A 9,189-nucleotide genomic window follows, 5' to 3' on the forward strand; every position below is an offset into this window, starting at 1 on the left:
TACTTCTTCCTCTCCCACTCCCCCTGCTTGTGTTCCCTCCCTCTTGGCTGTCTCTATCTCTGTCAAATAAATAAATAAAATCTTTAAAAAAAAAAAATGAAAATGAGAGAGAAAGAATATATAACCACTATGAGAAATGAAAGGAGTAATATTTTTATATACACTATAGACATTAATAGCCATAAGTATTTTCGGCAAATGGTGTTATAGCAATTGGACATCCATAGACAAAAGAAAATGAATTTCAATATGAATCTTATACCTTATAAAGAAATTATCTCAATGCAGATCAGAGATTTAAATATAAAAAGTAAACCTAGTGCTTGCTTTGGCAGCACATATACTAAAATTGGAATGATACAGAGAAGATTAGCATGGCCCTTGTGCAAAGATGACACACAAATTTGTGAAGCATTTCATATTTTTACAAAGTAAATAAGATGGCCAAAAGCAGTGATAAAGAGAGAGGGAATTTTGAAAGCAGCAAGAGAAAGGAAATCAGTTACATACAAGGGAAACCCCCTAAAGCTATCAGTGGATTTTTCGGCAGAGAGTGGCATGATATATTCAAAGTGCTGAAAGAAAGAATTCTGCAGCCAAGAATATTCAGCAAGGGTTTCATTCAGAATAGAAGGAGAGATAGAGTTTCCCAGAAAAACAAAACTTAAAGGAATTCATGACTATGAGCAAAAGCAGCCAAGTCCCCATCACACACAATGCCATCAGCCTGTGGGTTCCAAATCCACAGTCTAGCCACCCTCCTGCCCGAGTCAGCATGCACTGTCTGCCACCTGCTCAATGCCAAGTCAACATGCCTTCACCTCAAAACGACAAGGACTCAAACTGACACTCTTCTCCTCAAATTCCAGCCCTTGTGCTCAAGTTTGTGCACAAAAGTGGGCATATTTATGACAGCGGAACGAAGCAACCGAAGTAGTGACATGAATTCTGTGGAATATATCATGGATAAAAGGAATGTGCTAGGCTGAGCACATCTCCAACAAGCACATCAAAGAACAACACATACAGCATGAGGCTGGTTACTAAAGGAAACAAACCCAGGAAAAATAAAACAAGAGAAAATCAGAGAGGGAGACAAACCATAAGAGACTCTTAATAATAGGAAACAAACTGAGAGTTGATGGAGGGGAGGAGAATGGACATTAAGGAGGGCACGTGATGTTATGAGCACTGGGTGTTATATAAGACTGATGAATCACTGACCTCTACCTCTGAAACTAATAATACATTATATATTAACTAATTGAATTTAAGTTAAAAAAGAAACAACCCCCCCCAAAGTAAACCTATAGAACTTTTAAAAGAAAACGTAAGAGAAAATCTTAAGGGCAGGGCTAGATGAAGAGTGCTTATATATGACACTCACAGCATGGTCCATAAAAATAAAAACTAACAAATTGGATTTAATCAAAATTTAAAACATTTTCTCTGAGAAACACTGTTAAGATGAACAAAGAAATGACAAACCTGGAGGAAATATTTGCAGACCACACATTTCATAAAGGATCTGTGTCTGGAATATATAAAGAATTTAAAAATTCAATACTAAGACAAATATTCCAGTTAGAAAATGGGAAAAGACACGAACAGACATCTTACCAAAGAAAATACGCACATGAAAAAATGTTCAGTACCATTAGCCATTGAGGAAATGCAAATTAAAATGAACATGAGGTATTATAACAAACCTTTTAGAAGAGCTAAAATAAAAAACAATGACAATACTAAATGCCGGTAGGGATGCAGGGAAACCAGATCTCTCATACATTGCTGGTGGGAAAATAAAATAGCACAGCCACTCTGGAGAATACTTTGGCAGTTTCTTATAAAACTAAGCCTACATTCACCTGATGATCCAGCAGCTGGACTCTTGGACATTTATCCCCAAGAAATCAAAACATATGTCCATTCAAAAACCTGTACATCAGTTTTCATAGCAGCTTTATTTGTAAGAGCCTAAGAACTGGAAATGACAGAAGTGTCCTTCCATGCTAGCTGCTTAACCAAACTGTGCTACATCCACGCAATGGGATACTACCCAGAACTAAAAAAGAACGAAGTATGAACACATACAACAACTTAGAGGGGTCTCAAGGGTATTATGCTGAATGGAAAAAAAAATCTCACAAGTTACATGCTGTATGATTTATGTAGTATTCTCAAAATTCTATGTAGTAGTCTCAAAATGAGGTAATTATAGGTAAAGAACAAGCAGGTGGTTGCCAGGGGTCAGGATTGGGGTGTGAGGGGAGGGATATAGTGTGGGTGTGACATGAAGGATAGCAAGAAGGAGATCTTAATGGTGATGGAACAGCTCAGTATCTTGATTGTGGCAGTAGTTACACAAAGGTATGCATGTGATAAAATTGCGTAGAACTGCAAGACACACATTACACACACACATACACACGAGTGTGTAAAAACTAGTGAAATCTGAATAAGGACTGTGACCTTTATGAATAAGCAGAGTACTCCACAACTAGTAGTTTTCTGTGAATACTCACTGAACGAAGGGATGAATGAATAAATGAGTGAAGGTATTAAATGTAAATGGTTTCAAGAAATGTTTAAATTATCTCATGAGTCACTGACTCATAATGAATTGCAAAAGAAGCTAGGTATATTTATATTTTACTCTTAAACCTCTTAGGAATAACTGTTCTCCTGTAACATGTTCCTTAATGTGCTTTTCAAAAGCAGAAGACTAGACTGAACAGCTGAAAGATCTGGCTCAATATGAAATTGCTCGAGTTCTTACTTATTTCTTCCTGATGTTCAGTCATAACTATGACTGAACAAAGGAACCATATTGACCTAAGTCAGGTATAGAGTAGTACAGACAGCTGGCATAACATGATAGAGGAAGACATTTAGGATTTTCTAAATAGAGTCTTTTTAAGACTCGAGCTTAAGATTATCTATTTGTGTCAACATTCAAGAACCCCTGCATTCTGAGGGTCAGCTGAGTGACCCAGCAGATAAGTACACTAGCCTGAAGGTTTGGAGATTGAATCCAATTTCCGACTACCAGTGGCTTAAGTCAGTACATGTAATTTGTGGTTGTGCTTTTCCATCCACACCATTTCTGATTTTTAGCATGACTTTTTACTTTTAATACTATGGTAATGCAGGGTAGAATTTTTTAATAAGTAAGTGAATGAATGAGTTCCCCTTGAGCTCTAATGTTCAGTAGTTTGAACATCTTTAGCCATAGTACACAGGACTTAAACTGAAAATATAACTTTAAAGGCAGAAGACTTATGGGGCACCTGGGTGGCTCAGTCGTTAAGCGTCTGCCTTTGGCCCAGGGCGTGATCCCAGCGTTATGGGATCAAGCCCCACATCAGGCTCCTCCGCTTGGAGCCTGCTTCTTCCTCTCCCACTCCCCTTGCTTGTGTTCCCTCTCTTGCTGGCTGTCTCTCTGTCAAATAAATAAATAAAATCTTAAAAAAAAATAAAGGCAGAGGACTTAAATTTATGGTAAACCAGGCTTTATCTAACCTATCAATACCATACTTGTAATCATTCATTCAAAGAAAAGTGGTTGAATCTGTTTGCGGCAATAATGGAGATACAATAATAAAATGAGATCACCCTAAAGGTTTGCACAATGTAACTGCGAGGCAGACATGCAAATATACACTTCCACTACTGTGTGATGATACTGCCCATGAGGTCAAGTAGGAGAATGAAGAGAAAGTGCCTAATTGTGCTCAAATCATCAGGGAAGAATTCCCAGAGGGGCTGAGAGTAGAGTTGAAAGATAAGCAGGAGTTGGCCTGGCAGACAATGAGACAGCATTCCAGAGTGAAAGAACTGAGAGATGCCAGGGTTCAGGCTGTTAACAACCTGGGCATGCTTAGAAGTGAATGTACTTGGAATGGCTAGCACACTGCTTTTCAAACTTATTTTTGCTCTCTTGTGCCCCCTAAAACACTTTTGAAAAACTCTGAACCCCTTCATACATTCTAAGAGCAGCATCTAAAATAGTGGCAAAGAATATAATTCCTGCCATATTATTTTAAATTATTGACAATTAAAGATAAATTTTAAATCTACTCTCCTAAATGAATCTTCAGTAACATAATGATTTGATATCACCATCATTCACAAATTCATAGCCATGCACTTATTTTTAACATTGGGAAATTATTCTTTGCACCTTTTTCTGTTTGAATTTGTGTTTCCATTCAGTTTCTCCTGTAGAACTTTATACTAATGTAACATATGCATATTTTTAACATCTTTAGTCATCTATTTCTCTGCCAAAAATATATTTTAAATAAAATAACTGTTTTGTGATAATTTTTTAATTAAACTTTTTATTTTGAGATAATTACATATTCACATGTAGTTCTAAGAGATAGTACATAAAAATTCTACATACCTTTACCCATTGTCTTCCAGTGGTAACATCAGCAAAACAATAGTATAATATCAACACCAGGATATTCACATTGATACTGATCATAAGTTATAAAGTGTTAAAAGATTTCTTCTCTATGAGTTATCTTTTCATAGGATTGCTTGTCCAAAATTGATCAAAACACTCTTTTAAAATGTTGATTAATAACTAATAAACAAAATGAGGAATGCATATTTTAATGAGACAAGTGCGGCTTTTCTTCCCCAAATTAGTTCTTGTCTCTGTGGATGAATCTAATTATTGCTACATTGGAACAGGATTTAGCACCAGGTATATTGCTTTTTGTTTTCCTTCCGTAGCTCTGAGTGCTGATAAATTTGTTCACATAAATAAGTATATGGGAAAAAACGGAGTTCTATTTGATTGACAGAATGGATAGTGGTGCCAAGGTAGAAAATACAGGAAAAGGAAGAGCAAAGGAAGAGCTGGTTTGGTTTAGGTATGTCGAATTTGGGATCTCTATAATCTGACTATGCAGGGATTTTCACAGAAGCAGGAGGGAGCAGGATTCAGGGGTATACCAGAAACCTAAGGAGAGAGAGAATTTTGAGAAAGTCCCCAGTGGCCCATAAATGCAGCTGCTGCAGAGAGATGAAGTCAGTACAAGTCATTTTGGCTAGGTTATCAAGAAGAGTCTGTCACTGTTGGGCACAAAAGTTAGACACTTCAGAGTTTTCTGGGCCAGTCAGCTTTCTACTTGTTCTAGGGAACATCTGTACTGCCAAAGAACACTCAGAGATCCTGACTGGATCATTAACAACATGCCCCAATGTCCAGGAGACCGAAGAACTGTGTGGGAGGCGACTTGAACCTGGCTCATAACGGGGGTTTAAATATATAGGGTCTTCAAGTGGTCCAGATAATATGACCATTGTAGGAAAAAAAGTCTTTGAGTGATAGAGTGGGTTAGGGCTTCCCTTGGATAAGAACACATGGAATCTTGAGCAAATCACCTCTCTGAGCCTTACTTTCTCTTATATAAAATGAGGATAATAAGCACAAAGAAGAGAACCTAGCACATAGGGCCTCAATAAATATTAGCTCCATTGGTAGCAGCAGCAAAAGTAGTAGAAACTCCAAATACCATGTGTCTGTGGTTAACCTTTCTGATTGTGCCCTCAACCTACCACCTTACCTCCAACCTGGAGATTTTTAGCGCCCAGAAAGATATTGGCTCCTTTGGGACTCAGATGATGGGAGGAGAGAGCTAGCACAGGGTGATGTAGTCGTGGCAGATATCTGGGGGAAGGCAAAGTAATAGTACTGGAGGGGGCAGGGGAAGGTAAAAGCAGCATATTTGCTCAGAGGTAAGATATCTCTCCCCCTACTGGAACTTTTGTAGGAGTTCCTCAGGGCAAACCCCAGCTTCCTCCCAACCAAACTGTTGGACGTTGACACTAGGGTGTTATGTCAGTTGTGACACATTCATGCACAAGGTGAGTTAAGGCAGCAAGTGCCGAGAAATAAACGGGATTTGACATGTGGGAAGTCTTTGGTCATTGCAGCTAGATTGTTTCTGTGGAGTGCTGGTTCAGACTCCAGAGTGGAATAGGTGGAAGAATCTACTGGAGGTAACCAGTCATTAGACGGCTGGACTAGAGTGAGACAGATTCTGTCCCCAGTCCACTGTTCTTCTCTTTGCTATGCCAAAGCAGGATGATTCTCCCAGGAAATAAGGAGTCAACGAGATATATAAACTGGAGAGCACATGCAAATACGAGGAATTATAGAAGCATTCACGAGACAAGCTACATGATGAACAAGATGAGGACTAGGAATTACCCACTAGCTGCTATTATAGATTATTTGTCAGAAGATAACATTCAGCAAATAGGATTATTCTGGGTGTCTTGGGGTTTTGAACACAGGGATCAGTCTTGGATATTGGAAACTTTAGACAAAATTTCCCTAGGGTGTGAATTTCATGCCCTGAAATTGGGGTGCTCCAATGGTAAGTTCATGCATTTGTAATTAGGGGGAGTAATTAATCACCTTTTATGTGACAGCTTGAAAGATCTCTTTATTTATTATTTATTTATTTATTTATTTATTTATTTATTTATAAATTTTTATTCTTTTAGAGAGAGACAGCATGTGAGCAGGGGGTAGGGAGAGAAGGGGCACAGGGAGAGGGAGAGAGAGAGAATCCCAAGTAGGGGCTCAGCACAGAGCCCAATGTGGGGCTTAATCTCATGACCCTGAGATCATGAGCTAAGCTAAAATGAAGAGTCGGATGCTTAACCAGCTAAGCCACCCAGTTGCCCCAAAGATCTCCTCTTTTAAAACATGCCATTGAATCCTTGGAGCCCTGAACAGTACCTGACATAGAATAGATGTTCAATAAATGCTGAATTAATAAATGAATTTTTAAAATATCTTCCCCATTTATACTCTGTGGTGCCTAGAATTCTGGTTAAGAGCGTGTGTGTGTGTGTGTGTGTGTGTGTGTGTGTGTGTAGTATGTGTCTAGCACTACCCTCATCCACAGGCAAGAAAGGATTAACATACTGTCTCTGATGCCTCAGTAATAACGTCTTCAGCTTTTATTAATTGGATTACTTTTCTCCCATGGTGTGGGGGTGGCTGGAGAGCCCTGAGTGCTTGACATTTGACAGTAAGAGTGGCTGAGAGGGTATAAAAGAGACAGAAAATGACATCAGACTGTAAACTCTTCACCCTCTAGGCATTCTTGTCTTGGTTCAGTCTTTTCCAGAACAAGGACTTCCTTCTATGAGACCACAGGCTGTAAAACTTAAGAAGCCAGTACAAGATTTGGAGATGGGTGGATTCTATGCTCGTTTTGTTAAAAGCTTGCTTCTTTTTCTAGCTCCTGTGACCTTTTCTTTTTTTTTTTAATCTTTTCCATTTCTTTCTCTCCCTTTGTCTTACCTCTGTACTTACTTCCCTTGCCCTGCCCCAAAGTGCTTCTTCCTTGAACCCCTATGCATACTTTGATAGCTTTGTCCTTTCATTGTGGAGAGTGTGTTTGGAGGAGGGTATTTTAGCCAGTAACTGGAAGTAATTTCGTAGGCACCTGCAGACCAGCCCTCAACCTCCTTGTTTTATGGCCATATAACATTCGGCCCTAAAAATTTTGCAGAACTGTTTTAAAGTCATTTCAACTTGTGTCCTTTCCTCAAACTGCCTGTTTCTTTTTTTTCTTTTTAAATAGAAGTATCTTTGGGAATCATTCTCTTTACTATATGCCACTCTGGCGGTACTTGTACAACCGGGGAAAGCCAGTTGGAACTTGGGAAATCAGCATCACCTTAGGACTTTGGCTCTCTGCTACTGAAATTTCCTCTTTTAATCAGCAACTTCTCTTTTTTTTCTTCCCCTGCACCATCCCCTAGACCACACAACAACCCTGTCTTATTGTTTTAGCTTGTCCCTTATAATCAAGGCTGAAAGGTCTTCTAAGACTGAATCTGTGCTCCCCGTGTCAGTCCATTAAGCAACAGCTGTGGCGCATGTAGCCACTAGTTGCTATATCCAGGAAGCCCCATTCATATTATGTTCTGCGTACAGGTTAGAGGTACTGGCGTGGATTGACTTCAAGTCTCAGTATATATATTCAGGTATGCGAGAAATGTAGCTTTTATTTATTCTATAATTGAACTTCATTTCTATTTTGAGCCCCTACTTAGCTGGGTAGTAGAGATTTACTCTTAGTCAATTAGCTTCTTTTTGCTTGGTGCTGTATCTAACTCTAGAGATGGCTTATGAACCATCTAGAAGCTAGAGAAGGTTATAGGGGAAAGGATGCATTTTGTAAAGGATGCTGGTCTAACTCTAGAGATAGCTTATGAACCATCTAGAAGCTAGAGAAGGTTATAGGGGAAAGGATGCATTTTGTAAAGGATGCTGGTCACATTAGATGGCCATTGTTTCTATCATGGGGCCCACCTTCGGGGGATCTCTGGGAGGCTCTCTGTCACTCTTCCCTTGTAGCCATTTTTCTCTAGAATTAGGGCTCTTACTCGGGAATCCATTCCTGGAATAAGGCAAGATCCCCCTGCTGTCAGATCATATGTACCTGTTTCGAGGTATCCTTTTACTGGGGTATTGAAATATAGAACACAGTGCACTTTATCTGAACCCGTCACCATCTGTATATTTCCATTATTTCCCTTTTTTCTCTTTTCTCTTCCTCCAGCTTAGAAGAATTTTTTCCAGGCTAAGATGTGATGATGGCATTGGTAATGTGAGGCAAAGGTCACTACCTTCCATTCACCTACCATGCTAGCTAAACCCTGGATCCCCTCAGGACCCAAATGGCATAGACTTTGGAAATCTCACATTCAGAAAAGGGCTTCTTTTTTTTTGCTTTTCATCCATCTTATACCTCCTAGGGAGGTAATGGATGAATGCAGAAGAGTCTGGCTTCCTGAATTGGCAATGGGGTAAGGGGCCAGGAGCCACTGGGATAAAATGAGAGTATTTCCAAAATGTTGCCCTTCATTCACACTATTGCTTCAAAGTTTCCCCTAAGTAGGCATTCCTGGGTTTTGTCATCAGTTCCTAGGCAGCCTTGTAGGACAGGTGTTGGGGAGGTGAATGAAGGTAGAGTCTGATAGTGTCTTAGAGTGAAGATTGAGGAACGAAGAAGATGCCATTGAAAACATATTGGCACGTCTTTCTTATCCTTCCTGTTTCAATGTAGTAAAAGCAGAGAACACGAAGAAAAGGATTTAACTGCAGGAAAGGGAATCCCAGCCCCCCATTCTACCACCATATTTTAT

At 39.3% G+C, this 9,189-nt stretch overlaps 1 non-coding gene across 1 annotated transcript; it reads left to right on the forward strand.

The window, feature by feature from the left end:
• The first annotated feature begins 319 nt into the window (after positions 1 to 319).
• LOC121104114 lies at positions 320 to 426 on the forward strand. Its single transcript, XR_005836485.1, has one exon. It is a non-coding gene; the product is annotated as a U6 spliceosomal RNA (small nuclear RNA).
• Positions 427 to 9,189: the final 8,763 nt, after the last annotated feature.

Source organism: Ursus maritimus, unplaced genomic scaffold, assembly GCF_017311325.1.
Source record: "Ursus maritimus isolate PB19 unplaced genomic scaffold, ASM1731132v1 scaffold_2, whole genome shotgun sequence".
Classification (NCBI taxonomy): domain Eukaryota; kingdom Metazoa; phylum Chordata; class Mammalia; order Carnivora; family Ursidae; genus Ursus; species Ursus maritimus.